This window comes from Pongo abelii, chromosome 8 (genome assembly GCF_028885655.2).
Source record: "Pongo abelii isolate AG06213 chromosome 8, NHGRI_mPonAbe1-v2.0_pri, whole genome shotgun sequence".
In the NCBI taxonomy this organism is placed as follows: Eukaryota; Metazoa; Chordata; class Mammalia; order Primates; family Hominidae; genus Pongo; species Pongo abelii.
This window is the reverse complement of record NC_071993.2, coordinates 87371269-87387424: the sequence shown is the minus strand read 5'-3', so window position 1 is coordinate 87387424 and position 16156 is coordinate 87371269. Positions and strand designations below refer to the sequence as shown.

The 16156-nt window shown below is 36.1% G+C and overlaps 1 long non-coding RNA gene across 1 annotated transcript; it reads right to left on the bottom strand.

Moving 5' to 3' along the window:
• Positions 1-1106: 1106 nt before the first annotated feature.
• On the bottom strand, positions 1107-11308 carry LOC129048297 (uncharacterized). Its single transcript, XR_008510527.1, has 3 exons — positions 10600-11308; positions 2801-2951; positions 1107-1211 (listed from the first exon to the last, which is right to left on the bottom strand). It is a non-coding gene; the product is annotated as an uncharacterized LOC129048297 (long non-coding RNA).
• Positions 11309-16156: the final 4848 nt, after the last annotated feature.

The window sequence follows — 16156 nt, the reverse complement described above, 5'->3', positions numbered from 1 at the left end:
GCAATAAAGATTTGCCCTTGAGATAGAAATATATTTTAATGCAATAACAAGCAGCTAGATACCTGAGCTAGCTTATTCATAAGGAAGTCATTATAATAAATCGTTGCCCACACATTTAGATGCATCAACTTTTTTATTTCTCTAACAGTACAGAAATAGTGAAAGCAAATAAGAAAAAAAATACACTTCCTATATAGATGTACAAAATTTACAGACCTCCTGAAATACTTCTCTCAGATCATGATATTAGAATGACTGGTTGTACAGGTAAAAAATAACTAAGTAGTATTAATGGGACTCTAAACGCTTTGGGATAATTTTGCAAATAATTTTTCCCCAATGCAAAAGAATCACAAAGATATATTAGCAAAGAATAGAAAAGTTAGTGACTGAAGAGAGGAAAGGTGTACTATGGTTTAGTGAACTGCTTAATTTCTGGAATCCTGCAGAACGCCAATTAAAATTTAAATGCAATTGTGAATGACCTGCTTTACTAATGAGCTTACAGTAAATGATTATTCTTAATACTCCTAATATATTCATTGAAAGGGAAACCTTAAATCTGAAAGATTTGTTTTGACTATCAATTTATCATTATTACAACCTTTCTTTGCTTGGGTAAAACATATATGCTATTCTTTGTTAAATGAAAATGTCTTTGAAAATAAACATTTATAGTATAATTACTAGAACAATTATGGTTAATGACTCATAAGGAACTCTTATATTACTCTTATATTAGTACAGCAAAATTGTTTTTTTGGGAAATTGCTAAGAAAATTAATTTTATATTTATTCCAAGATGTAATAAAATTATAATACAAAATAACCATAATAATAAAAACTTATTATAAAATATCTGCCTCATCAACCTCAGGCTTGATGTAACAATTTATTTGTTATGGTCACTAAACACATAAAAGTACATTAGGCAAAATTAGATTATCTTTACCAATTTTTGTCAATAAACTCAAGTTTGAAAGCCTAATCCCTGTTCAGTTAGAAACAATTTTATACTGATAATTCACTCATTTGCAAGTGGAAACATTACTATTTGGCTGATTCAAATAGATGATTAAAAACTTTTAATACAACTGAAAATTATTGATTTATTGAAATTTATTAAAAGACTATATTGATTCAAAACTTTTTACATAGGAAAGTTACTTCTCACAGAATTAATCTTGTTCTCACTGTCAGTCTTGCTTACTCTGTCAAAAGGAAGGGAAAGAGAAAAAATAGTTAAAAGTTTATTATTACACAGTTTTCCTACTGAAGTTTTATAGCAAAGAGAGCTCTGTTCCATCAAATTATCCACTGATATCTCACAAGTTTGCCATTAGTGAATGAATGAATGAATGCATACTAACCCTCTCAAAGCAGATGTTGCTTATTGGTTGGCATTTTACTTTAAAGAGATTTCCTTTCTCCGAAATTTGTATACTTTTTTATTACATACACAATGAATTTATGTCTTACTATTTTATTCAATGTGTTGTATTGTGATACAGTCATCATTTATTTTGATGCTCAAGTAGCACTAGATTTGGCCAATGTGAGCCATTTCAAGCTGGCTTCTCTATACCTTTCTGATACGTCTCCATCAATTTTTGAGTATGTTCTTAATTTCTACCACACAGTTTTCCAGGTTATATCTTGAACTTTCTCTGTCCCAGTCCTGAAATCAATCATTTCTCCAAGGAGACCCAGTTCCATTTAATAGAGAGTGGTATTTGAAGACCAAGACCTGGAAACTCATTATGCATCTTACTATTGAACTATAAAATGAATTGCCATACCTGCTCCACTTGATTCCTTACTAACTATTGAAGCATCCTCCAATTGTTTTCCTGCTTCCCTTCTCTCTTGCACTCTATACCAACCAAATTATTCATACTACAGCCAGATGTATCTTTCTAAAATGAATATCAGATCACCTGTTTAACCTCCTTACACTCTCTAAGGACTTCATTTTGCAAATTAAATTTTAGAAAGAAAAAAAGGAGGAAAGAAAGAAGAAAAGAAGGAACAAAGAAAAAAAGCAGAGGAGGAAAAAGAAAGAGAAAGATCTGGAGATGTACTGTTTAATATAAGACCTATTATTAAAAATAATACATACTTAAAAATTTGCTAAGAGGATAGATCTTATCATAAGTACTCTGAACATAAAACAGAAAGCAAAAACAAACAAAAAACAGCAGTGCCAGGAGAAAACTTTAGGAAGTGACAGATAAGTTGATCACATTAACAGTTATAATTGTTTCATGGGTATATATTTATCTCCAAACACATAAAATTGCATATATTAAATGTTTACACCTTTTTGTATGTCAATATTACAGTAATAATGTGGAAACAAAAAGAGAAAGAGAGAAGAAAGAAAGAAAAAGAAAGAAAGAAAGAGAAAGAAAGAATGAAAGAAAAGAAGAAAAAGAAAGAAAGAAAGAAAGAGAGGAGGGAGGAGGGAGGAAGGGAGGAAGGAAGGAAGGAACTAACTTTACCGCAGACTCTAGATGATCTGCTCCATTCCAGACTCTGGCTCTCATCCCATACCATCCCTCATCAGTCACTGGGCTCCAGCCATCCTGACTTTTATTCTTTCCTTCAGACATTTCCAACTCATTACTGCTCCCCCAATCTTTGCCCTTGCTGCTCCTTCTGTCTAGAATTATCTTCCCCAGATTTCCTCAAGGCTAGCCTTTTCTCGTCATTCATAATTTATAGCCAATGAACTCTTTCCTTAGCCTCAAAAAATAAGAGATTTTATAAATATACTGAATTGGAATTAAGCTTCTAAGACCTTATTATATTTTCCAAAACGTGAAAGCCTTTAGTGAGATACTCCTCAGGTGTAACCACAAGCCTCCAAGACGCTGACTCCTTGCCACCCAGCAGCTCTAGTTCTTGCATCTCCACACCCGCTCCACTGTAGCAGGCCTGAGGAGAAACCTCTATATAATAATAATAGAAAAAGTTTAGAGTTTTGACTATAACACAGGCATGAACATTTTATTTACCAACTGGAGAATCTTGTCTTATTTGTAAGTGACCAGAATTTAGTGGAGCAGAGGAATAAATAGCCCAACAGAGAGAATTTTTTGTCTCTAGTAGGAGATAATAATAAATTGCTTTGTAAATATATCTCTTGACATGTCATGCCTGCCCAAAGCTGTTATAAATTTGCTAAAGGAGTGTTAGTTATCTTTATCACCTTTTTCTCTGATAATAGTTCCCTGCACGTAGGAGAGTAGGAGAGGCTCATTATTCACTTGTTCAAGCATTTATTGAGCAACTCCTATGTGCCAGTCTATGTCATCCCTGAGGTGAAAATAACATGACTCCTGTCTTCAAAAAAAAAAAAAAACTTAAATGGATTAGTCAACAAAGAAATGACAATGATCTAAGCATAAGGTGCTTTTCACAGTGTGATATCAACAAAGTACCACTGCACATAGAGGAAGATGAGCACCAGAGTGAAATAATTGAGCTCAACAAGAAATATTTTTTTAACTTTATACTACTAAACTTATTAAATTGTTGCTATGTTATGGTCATATTTGAATTCAGAGGAGGCAATTATTTTGGATAATCTTCACAGTACAGATTAGGGAAAATTTAATGGACCACTTTTAGGAGTCAAGTGAATTTCTGGAAGGTAACTGTTTGCTTCCAAAGTAAAGGGGACATTACCACTAGGGGATTGTCTATGGTCTTCTATTTCAGACGTGCCTGGGTCGTGTCAGTTTTCATGCAGCCTCTTATACTTCTCCCACCCAGTTCAAGATTGTTACAAATGCCGTATGGAACAATTTATTCCGTTATCCATCCTCAGTTTCTCCCCTATAAACATGAAAATTCCTTTGAAGAGAAAGTAGATTTTTATTATTCTGACATGAAGGAATTTTACTATTTTCTGATGATAAGCTTTAACATAAAAATAAAGGAAAATGTGTGAACTCCCTGGGTACCAAGAAAACTAAAAGGGCACTATTGAATATGACACGAAACAGAGAGAGGAGATCAGAGACAATGGCCGTACACAGATTCTCTTGTTCTGTTATTTTGTCCTGTTCTACTAATTTATTTCTACTCCTTTGAACTTGCCCTAACATTCCATCTTTCCTCCTCATTTCTGAATTTCCAGGCCTCCTCTCAAGAAAACAAATAAAATATTATTTTAAAGATCTATAAAGTTTCTCTAACAATCTCAGGTTTTCTGTTAAGATCAGTCATGAGGAAGTCAAAAACAAAATGATTCACAGATAACACAGATCAAAATAAATATGATTTATATTGGCCAACTCCACTCAGAAGTCCACTTCCAAGTATTCTCCTGAGATATACCAGTGAACATTTGGGATCCCAAAAAGATGCTTATGTACAATCCATGTTATATCACCAGCATGTCTTGGAAGAAATTGTATCTAGTCCTGTAGGTCCCTGGACATTGTTAAGGGGGTAAAATTTCTCTTTTACCTCAAAACATTATCCAGTTCCTGGGAATTTACAGCAATCCTCCCAAGCCCAGAGAAGAGGCTGATATCCAGGTCTACTTTGTAGGCAAACAATACATGAATTTATTTATTTAAAAAATATCTCATTAGTGCCAGAAAATGTGCTTGACATCTGGGATAAATTTATGAATAAAATATATTCCCAGCCTTTGGGGATCTCAAAGCATTCTTATTAAAAGCAGATGAACAGGATGTCTATGTTTTCAAACATGCTGCTATTGACTTACTGGAAAGAAAATGATCGCCTGACAGAGCAATCTGCAAAATGTAAAAGATTCATCGCAAAAATTCCAACGGAAGAAATGATCACCAATGTGACTGTTAAATAGGCCCCTATGTAAAGTCTTCTAATAGCAGGAGTTTCTGTGAATTCTAAAAGCAGGCTCTGACATCCATGATAAAGCTCTGGCTCCCAAGAAACATCTAATCAGAATGAATGCTTGTTCACATTTTCAAATTCCCAAACAATTCATCAATAGCTACAAATAAAATAATTAATGTAAACACCAAGAAACTATGTTTTGCACTATCCAAATTACCCACGCTGAAATGTTGAATGCCTTCAGTCCACTATCTAAGAATAATTGTTTTAACATTTTTTTAGCCATACAATTAATAAACTTGTTGAGTAACCTTTATTAAGTCATACCAGGTATTAGGAGAAATAAGAATAATAGTTAAGGTGGAGGTAGATCTAGAAGGCAGCATAGGTAGTCTGTACTTTATATCCTAAGCAGTAGGAAATCAGAGACACCTCCTGAGCAAACAAGATACTTGGTAAAGTTGAAATTTGGAAACTGTAAACTGTTGACAGTGTGCAGAATGAGCTAGAGACTGGGCAAGGAGTCTACAATGGAGTTATCTCCTCTACAAAAAGTAGGTAGCATTTTAAAAAAAAGGAAAGAAGCAAAGGTAGACTATAAGATGCCTCTGAAATTGAAAAATCCAATGTATTTAGATTTCTATTTTATTTGGAAACTTTTACATTTTAAGTGTACAGTTTAATCCCCTGTGAGTTATCTTTAGGAAGTTACTTACCTATAAAACTAGGTTAATAATAGCACCTATATCATAAGACTATTGAGATTATTGAATGATATAAGGCATTGATAAATATAGTATTAGAAGAATACCTGCTATATAACAAGTAATCAACAAAAATGATATAATGCATTTGTAAATGTAATCTTAGCAGAATACCTGCTATGTAACAAGTGACCAATGATGTTACTATGTTATTATCATTATTAGAAACAAAACAATAGTAAGTAATATTTTATTTTGGATAATATCCTTTCTTTTGTATTCATCATGTTCTTTTAAAGTTCCAGATAGAAAGTTAAAAGAATGGATTTTAGCATAAAATATCACTGGATGAAATGACAACTGCGGACACTGTGGAGATTTTAAAAATCTTACTTTTCACTACCTATTTTTAATATTTTAATTGTTTTAAGGTATTACATGATTAAGAAAAAAATATTAAAAACAAAAAAGAAAGAACAACTTATAGTCACATTAAAAAGCAATTAACAAGTGATAGACATGCTTATTCAAAAGTGAAGATAATAATCATAGAAAGGGATTACACTTTTTAAGTTTCCACTATGTGCCTGACACTGTTTTAAGCTCTTTCATATATGTTATCATGATTATGTCTCTGAACTTAATATCATTAGTCTTCTGAACTGAAAGTTATTCCAAGTTATTGATGAATTGCAGAGAGGATTACAGACTTGTCTACAAGGTTATCCAGCTAATTAGTAGAAGAATTAGGAAATGAACTCAGACAATGTAATTACATATATGCACACTTAAATTTATCATTTAAGAAATTAAAATCACAAAGCAAGTCTCTATAATTACAATTGGCTCTGCCAGCCACAATATTTGGGGTAGATGTTTCTGCTAGGAAAATGCCCTATGTCTGTTTTCATGTTTGGTAAGTCTAACTCCATGGTCCAAATAATGCCCACATCTGAGAAACATATCACCCAAGGCATTCAACAGACCATAAGAATAAAACCATTTTTATTTTCAAAAGAAAAATAGTACAAATTAAATAATAAAATAAAAATCTTTGTAAACACTTTGGAAACAGTAAACCCTCCCCTATCTCCAAACTAATGTCAGGATCCAGAAGCAAATAAAGAATCAGTGAGTCTTCTAATTTGTTCAAAAACCTGAGATTTCTTAAAGATCTGTCTACTTTGCAGCTGCCAAGTGAATTACTGAATTTATGAGGGTGAAGCTGAGCCTGAGCTACTGATCAGTGAAGTTGGTTACAACTGGGTGGAAGAGCTTCACTGCTGAGAACTCCAGAAAATGGCAATATCACTCAAAGCCTGCAAGATCCTGCCATGAAAACATTACAAAGTGGACTGCACTTGAATGCCTGGTTCACGTGATAAGTCATTTTTGGAGCCTTGTGAAAATTCTCAATGATACTAGGCCTTTGACTTCCCAATTTAATAACATTAGAGGCCAAAAGGGGTTTGATCTGAACTGGCCTTTGTTTGTCAAAATGATGTTTCAGCAAAACCCACTTTACGGAAAGCAACCATTCCATTTCTGTTTTTCGTTTCCCTTTAACAACTATTTAATATCCCAATTTTACATTTATCTGGCAACTCTAAGTTAAAGTTAATGTTATATTTATGTAAAATTGTCTAACTGTAAAAGGATGAATTACTGTTTATTTGGCAGAGGTTAGTGAAACACTGAACCCAATAATTGATCTTTAGCTAATTGTAGCTTAGTTTGCACTGTAGCAATTATAAGTCGCTAGAAAGCCTTTATGATTCATTTTTACTTATTTTATTTTCAAATCAAGGGAGATAAAGATACATATTTTAGTAAAGAAAGCCAGAGTATCTGTGAGTTAAGCTACTGCAAACCATGAGTTTTCATTTGTAAGTGGAACTGAAACCAGTTTGTTTGTAAACTGTAATAATGGTTACTAATAGTTGCATTTGACAAGAACTTAACAATGAACGTATTTCCTTAACTTACTGTTAAATCTTGGTAACATTTAACATCCTAGCAAGGTTTCTACTATGCACATGAACTTTGGGAATTTACAAAATTGTAAAAACACGTTTTATCAATAAATTTTGAGTGTCTTCTTGAGGCCTTCATTGCTGTTGTTTTCAATTATAAATTATCATTAATATAATACCACACCGTCATTTTCAATTTAGTTTTCTGTGGGTGTTTTGGTTAATTCTACAATACATAGTCATTTATATTTGTGTCAAAGTTATTTTGGGGCTAGAATTTTCCAACTCTACTTGTATGAATTATGTTCCATAAAGAAACATATAAAGCACAATATGCTTACAGCTAATGCACACATATTATAATGCTCCAAAATATGTTCGACAGTGTGACCAATTACTCACCTGTGCAGAATCTCCTGTATAAAACTAAAGGAGGACCATGCCTGGAATGTGAGTGGGGATAGAGTGAACATTATTCTGTGAATCAATACAGTGACAAATCTCAGAAAATTCCATGCAACAAAGAAACTAGTAGATGTTGATTTTCATGGAACTGAAAAGTTGGTTGATGTTGCTTTAGAAACATGCTTTATTGGTGACATAATTTGGTGTAAAGGTAATATTACATTAAAAAATGTCTGCAGGACTTCTCTGGGAGTTGTTTGTGCTAACATGAATTGTGACTCTTTATGAATGGAATATATTTTGTTAAATTTCTCAAATATATTTTACTGTTAAATAACTTAATGTTTTCAGGAATGCATGTGGGGAAATGCTCGAGTAAGGGTTAAAAACCCTGAGGCCTTTCTTACTCTATGGAAATAATTGATCTAAATGTTAGTACCACTGGGCTCAAGCTTTAAAAATCCAAAACTAAAAAGTGTCATGGATAAACTGCTGTTTTACTTTGTGGATGCCATCAGTCAAATACCACAAAATCACACTTAGGGAACAAAGTTGTTTATTAATTGAGGTTTCAACAAAGACCATGGACATTCTCAAGGTATCTCAAAAGAGGGGAGTTAGGGAGAGGTACCTACATGCCTTGCGGGTCCACAGTTAGTCCTAAAATGGTCTTGGCAGAGAATAATTAGAGCTTGTAAATTGGAGATTGGTTAGAAGAGTTCAGTGATCTCAACATTAGAATATGGGAGTCCCCCGTGATATGGTCTGGATCTTTGTCCCCTCCAAACCTCATGTTGAAATGCAATTCCCATTGTTGGAGGTCAGCACTGATTGGAGGTGTTTAGTGCATGGGGGCAGATCCCTCATGAATAACTTAGTGCCATTCCCTTGGTGATAAGTGAGTTATCCTTCTGAGTTCACATGATATCTGGGTGTTCAAAAGTATGTGGCACTTCCCCTTCCCTTGCTCCCGGTCTTTCCCATGTGATACGGTGGTCCTCTTCACCTCTTGCCATGATTGTAGCTTTCTGAGGCTCTTACCAGAAGCAAATGCCAGCACTACGTCTGTGGTGTACACTGTGCAGAACCAGGAGCCAGTTAAACCTCTTTTCTTTATAAATTACCCAGCCTTAGGTATCTCTTTATAGCAACACAGGAATGGGCTACCACAGAAAACTGGTATCAGGAGTGGAGTATTGCTATACATATACCTGAAAATGTCCAAGCAGCTTTGGAACTGGGTAACCGGCGGAGATTGGAAGAATTTAGAAGTCTCAGAAGAAGATAGGAAGATAAGGGAAAGTTTGCAACTTCTTAATGACTGGTTAAATGGTTGTGACTGAGATGCTGATAGAGATGTGGACAGTGAAAGTCAGGCTGAAGAGGTCTCAATTGGAAATGAGAAAGTTAACAGAAATTGTAGTAAAGGTCCTCTGTGCTACACCCTAGCAAAGAACTTGGCTGCACTGTGTTCGTGCTTTAGGGATCTGTGGAAGTTTGACCTTAAGAGTGATAAACTAGGGTATCTGGTGGAAGAAATGTTTAAGCAGCAAAGCATTAAAGATGTGGTCTGGCTGCTTCTAACAACAATAAGATAGAGAAGCAGGGAAATGACTTAAAGTTGGAAATTACGTTTTAAAGGAAAACAGAGCATAAAAGTTTGGAAAATTTGCAGCCAGGCCCTGTGGTAGAGAAACAATCCAAATAGGCTGCAATCCAAACAGCTTGCTACAGAGATTATGACTAAAAAGGAGTCAAGTGCTAATATCCAAGACAATAAAAAGGCCTCAAAGGCATTGCAAAAGTCTTTGAGACAGTTCCTCCCATCACAGTCTCAAAGACATAGGAGGAAAAAGAGGTTTTGGGGGCCAGGCCCAGGGCCCTGCTGCCTGCTCAGTTTCAGGACACTACTCACCACATCTTGGCTGCTCTGGCTTCAGCCTCAGGTCAAAGGGACCCAAGTATAGTTCAGGCTGCTGCTTCAGAGGACACAACCACAAACCCTGGCAGCTTTCACATAGTTTTACGCCTGTGGGTGCACAGCTTGCAAAAGTAAAGAAAGCTTACTGGCTTCTACTTCAACAGCACTAAATACATGGGAAAGCATGGTTGCCTGGGCAAAAGCATGCCACAGGGGTGGAACCCCTGCAAAGAGACTCTACTGAGGCAATGACAAGGGGAAATGTGGGATTAGAGCCCCCACACCAAGTTCCCACCATGGTACAGCATAGTGGAGCTGTGGTAAGGGGACAACTGCCCTCCAGACCCAAGAATGGTAGAGTCACCAGCAGTTTGTTTTGTCAGCCAGGAGGAACCACAGGCACTGAACTCCAGCGCATCAGAGTAGTTGTGTGGGCTACATCCAGCAAAGCCAAGGATGGAGCTGCCCAAGCCAAAGGGGTGGAACTACCCAAGCCAAAGGGGTGGAGCTGCCCAAGCCAAAGGGGTGGAGCTGCCCAAGGCCTTGGGAGCCCAGCCCTCACACCAGTGTGCCCTGAATGTAGGGCCTGGAGTCAAAGGAGATCATTTTGGAGCTTTAAGATTTAATCACTGCCCTGCTAGGTTTTAGACTTGTGTGGGGCCTATCATCCCTTTTTTTTTTTTTTTGGCCAATTTCTCCCTTTTGGAATGATAATATTAACCCAATGCCTATAACACCATTGTATCTTGGGAACAAATACCTTGTTTTGATTTTACAGGCTCAGAGGCAGAAGGAGATGAGTTTCAGCTGAGACTTAGGACTCTGGACTTGATGCTGGAAAAAGTTAAGACTTGCAGGGACTACCAAAAGGAAAGGATTGTAATTTGTAATGTGAGAAGAACATGAGATTTGGGGAGCCAGGGATGGAATGATATGGTGTGGATGTCTCTTCTCTCCAAATCTCATGTGGAAATGTAATGGCCACTGTTGGACACGGGGCCTGCTGGGAGATATTTAGATCGTGGAAGCAGAACCCTCATGAATAGCTTATTGTCATCCCCTTGGTGATGACAGAATTCTCTTTCTGAGTTTATACAAGATCTGATTACTTAAAAGCATGTAGCAACTTCCTCCTCTCTTTTGTTTCTGCTTTTGCCATGTGATATGCTGCTCCCTTTCACCTTCCACCATGCTTGTCAGCTTTCTGAGGCCATCACCAGAAGCAGATGCTGGCACCCTGCTTCCTGTACAGCCTTGCAAAACTGTGAGCCAATTAAATTTTGTATTTTGTAAATTACCCTGCCTCAGATATTTCTTTATAGCAATGCAAAAACAGCTTAACACATTGCAGAATTACTGCTAGATCATTTATTTGTCGTCCTCTAATGAAACACCTAGGCATGAGTGAGCTAGCCTTCAAAGAGTTCGAACTTAGATTTTCTCTGATGTTCTTAGATTTTCATGGCTTTGTCTGGTATAGTTTATTTGTTTATGAGAGTAATTTTCCATTCTATCAATTTTTTGGAAAATGGTTTCTTATGGCATTGTATTAGACAGCCTGCCCTTTGTTTACTTAAATATAAATTATTTGATGGGGCTGATGGGCCTTTCCATCCCTTTCATATAGAATGTAGAGGTGAGAAAACATTGCTGGTGATATCACAGAACTCAGTGACTAGGGGCTCAAAATGATGACATTTAGGAGTAGCTTTCAAACCTTGGAGAATCCATAGACTCTGAGATTCATTTTTTCCTCCCATATCACTCAAATTTGCTGCATGAAAAACATTGACATTTCAGGGGCATGTGAAAAGAAACATTTGTTTGTCTCCAGGTCAGCTAAGATGGTTTTCTTTAAAGGTGTGTATCTGTGGATAGAGTAGGGCAATTTTGTTTCATTCTTCTTCTTAGGTGCCAGAATAGAGGAGCAGCAGCTTTCCAAAATATGTGGTTCTTGTAGAGATGCTAAGAAAGCAAGCCCAATAGTGAAAGCACATTTCAAACTTTTACTTGAGTCATGTACCACACTAGCCCATTCATCAGTGCAAGTTGCAATGGTCACACTGTATGTCAAGGGGAGAGAAGTATTCCCCAGCTACAATGAAGCTATGGCCTGCCAGTAGATGTATAATCTTACTGTCATAGCCACTGATTCCCTCTTTCCAGTTACAGGAATTATGGATGACTGATTCTTCCTCTTCATTTATAGGTTGGGAAAACTGAGACCTCAGGAGTTTTAGCCTGCCAAAACATTGTTTTATTGATTTTTAAGTCGATTTTTTTGTTTATTATAAGATTACCATGTGATTACTACCAATGTAGAGCAAATAATTCCAACTTTCTCTAGTCATAAATTAGACTTCATAAAAAGCATGACTAAAGTAAGGAATTCAACTCTAATATCTTGATAATTATTTTACCACAAATGAAAGTTATATACAATAGCTAGGATAGAAAGAACCTATTATCAAATTCTTAGCATTTTATTTCAAACATATATTTTATTAATTAAGTAGTTTCTGGCACAATTTTCCACTTGCACTCCTACAATTAAGCTAAATCAATGTATGTACCTGTTGAAACACACATTGCTGGTATATCATTTAAGTTACCCATGCCACTATGTACTTCTTCCTCAGTATTTACAAAGCAGAACAGAGGCGGAAAGAGACATTGATAAAATAATAATTGGAAGGGAAATACAAAGTGTACCTAACCTAAAAGTTCTAGTTGAAAAATTCATAATTTTGATTGTTTTTGTTTTCATTTTTTTTTAATTTTAGGTTGTTTTCATTCTGTGTGTTTTTATTGAAGACAACTTACAGAGTTTCTGATGCATTCCAAATCATGCCAATTTAGAGAGTTTCTGATGCATTCCAAATCATGCCAAAAGACCACATACGTGGTCTTTTGATTGAACCTGGGTGCATACCAGCTCTATCACAGAGCTCAAACCTGACCAATTACTGAGCCACTCATCCAATCCCATTACTCAAAAACTAGGTTACTTGAAAGTACCATTTTAAAGTCTGTGCATCAAGGAATCTCCCTCATTGCACAATATAAGATTTTGCAGTTAAAGATCCAATGACCAGGCCAGGCACGGTGGCTCACGCCTGTAATCCCAGCACTTTGGGAGGCCGAGGCAGGTGGATAACAAAATCAAGAGATGGAGACCATCCTGGCCAACATGGTGAAACTCTGCCTCTACTGAAAAATACAAAAATTAACTGGGTGTGGTGGCACACACTTGTAGTCCCAGCTACTCACGAGGCTGAGGCAGGAGAATCGCATGAACCCGGGAGGTGAAGGTTGCAATGAGCCCAGATCACGCCATTGCATTCCAGCCTGGTGACAGAGCGAGACTCCATCTTAAAAAAAAAAAAAAAAAAAATACAATGACCAACTCCTTAGTGTGTTATGTCTTAAAATCAGATGTCTTATTTTAAACCCCAGACCTGCCATTGAGTGAGCTGCCATGCAACCTTTTTTGATCCTAGTTATTTCTTAGGCACGATAGGATAAGACCTGTATGGTAATATTTCTTTTTTAAAAAAAAAAAAAAAACAGCTTACAAGCTAGCATATATTGTGATAAAATGTTTTACAATATATACATGTGCATATAACCACATAAATATGGAATATATACATATGCAGACACATGCATAGAAAATCTATCTGTGAATAGTGGAATTATAGTTGATTACTTACTCTCTAAACTTACTTTTATCCTTTTAAAACATATTACTTTTCCAAACCAAGAAATAAAAATATTTTCATCCCAAAAGCAAACATATTTAGGAGTTTCTAGATTACGTGTTCAAATGTCATAGGTGACTCCAGGGAAAATCACTGAATTATTAATTGTAGAAAAAGTCAGAATATTGTTTTGATATCTTCTCTAAGAATATCTGAAAAAACCAGAGAGAATCTTTCCTCAGTCAGCAGTAAATGATAGTATCTCCCAACTCACGTATCATGACTTTTGTTAGAAATTAGCTGCACACAGATGATACTGGTCTATGTATGAAGTCCAGCCTTGACCACACATCCTAAAAATGATGTGTTGTATTCAAATGGGACAAGGCAATAATTTTTTTTGCTTTACTGTATTCATCCGTTCTTACGCTGCTAATAGCAACATACCCAAGACTGGGTAATTTATAAAGGAAAAAAGGTTTAATTGACTCACAGTTCTACATGGCTGGGGAGGTCTCACAATCATGGTGGAAGGCAAAGGAGGAGCAAAGTCATGTCTTGCTTGGTAGCAGGCAAGAGAGTACGTGCAAGGGAACTGTCCTTTTATAAAACCATCAGTTCTCATGAGACTCATTCACTATCATGAGAACAGCACAGGTGAAACCCACCCACATCATTTAATTACCTCCTACAGGGTCCCTTCCACAACACATGGGGATTATGAGAGCTACAATTCAAGATGAGATTTGGGTGGGGACACAGCCAATCCATATCATTTACATAAGCTGGTTATGGTGTTCTGACTAGGTCATGTCCACTTTTATATCTCCAGCACTTAGAAAATCACCCCTGAAATCTGTGCTCAGAAATGTTTATTCAGTGAATAACACTAGGTGTTCTGGTAAGGAGCATGGACAGTGCTTGGTCTCATCCTTGCTCTTACACTTAGTCACTGTCAAATTAGACCAGAGTAGCTGATCTTCCTCACTGAATGGACATAATGAGCCTTATTTAACCAAGTTATTTAGGCAGTTGTATTCAATGAATTTTCTCTTGCCCTTAATTTTACATCTATGTAATGCAAATCCTCAGGCTTCTTGAAATGATTAAACTAAATTGCACATATGCAGCATGTAATGTAGTATTGCCAATTATTAATAAATATTTTACAATTATTTACACTCACTGTTATTACTCTTGTCTCTTGGAGCAATTTTTCCCCTGATTTCTAAGTTAATTTTAATTGAGATTGAGTGTGCCTCCTTTCACAGATCTATGACAAAGAGTCTTAGAGGTTTAGTTCTCCTGCAGGGCAGAGGCCCCAAATCCTAGATTTCCCACAGTGAATGAAATGAGAGACTTTGACATGATGAGCATTCTTCTGTACTATACTATAGCCAAGACAAATGCCAGACAATTTCCTGGATAGTCTATAGGTCTATATTAACTCCTTCCAATAATTTGCTGCTGATTATGAAGTTTTATTTAACCAAAAACTTGAAAATAGGAATATACACTTTCTGATGTATGTCAATGACTCAGAAAGGGTGCCCATTTCTCTTCACATTTTCAAGGTCATAACAAAATATGGAAAACTTTCATTTGTTTATTGTTCATTTTCCCAGGACTCAGGTCTTTGTGGTTTTGGAAGGGATAATAGGAAATTAAAACATCAATACACCCACCATATTTTTCTCAGTCCTAAACAAATGAAAATAGTATTTCCCAAGATGTTTCTTCAGTCCTGAATTCGTTTCTCTATGGAGGGCTACTAGAAATGCACTGAGTCTGCTGAAGTCATGTTGGTTATAATATTGATATTAATGAAGACGGAAGTTTGTTTACCTCTTACTACGCACTTTACGTGTATATATTCATTTAGTTTCCACAAAATTTTATCAAGAAGTACTAAAATTTTATTTTACCGATGAGGAAACTGATGCACAAACAAATTAAACAACTCATCCAAAGTTTCACAGCTAGTAAGTAATAGAGCTGACATTTGAAACTTGTCATTTTGATTTTAATCGCTGTGTTTATCCCCTTTACCAAACTGCTCTTAAAAGATGGAAGGAAAGGCCGGGCACAGTGGCTCATACTTGTAATCCCAGCTCTTTGTGAGGCCGAGGCAGGCAGATCACTTAAGGTCAGGAGTTCGAGACCAGCCTGGCCAACATGGCGAAACCCCATCTCCACTAAAAATATAAAAAGTACCCGGGCATAGTGGCGGGCGCCTGTAGTCCCAGCTTCTTGGGTGGCTGAGGCAAGAGAATTGCTTAAACCTGGGAGGTGGAGGTTGCAGTGGGCCAAGATCGTGCCACTGCCCTGCAGCCTGGGCAACAGAGTAAGACTCCATCTCAAAAAATAATAATAATAATAAAATAAAAAATATGAAAAGAAAAATATAAAAAAGTCCATGTAATCCAGCTTATATGAAAGCAGAATATTAGTAAAATGCCATTGACTCATCCGCTCTACAGACAGTGTTTTCTAAGCATATTTTATTTATCAGTTCGTGATTTTTTTTTTAATTTTTGTATTTCAATAGCATTAGGAGTACATGTGGTTTTTGGTTACAAGGATAAATTGTATAATGGTGAAATCTGAGATTTCAGT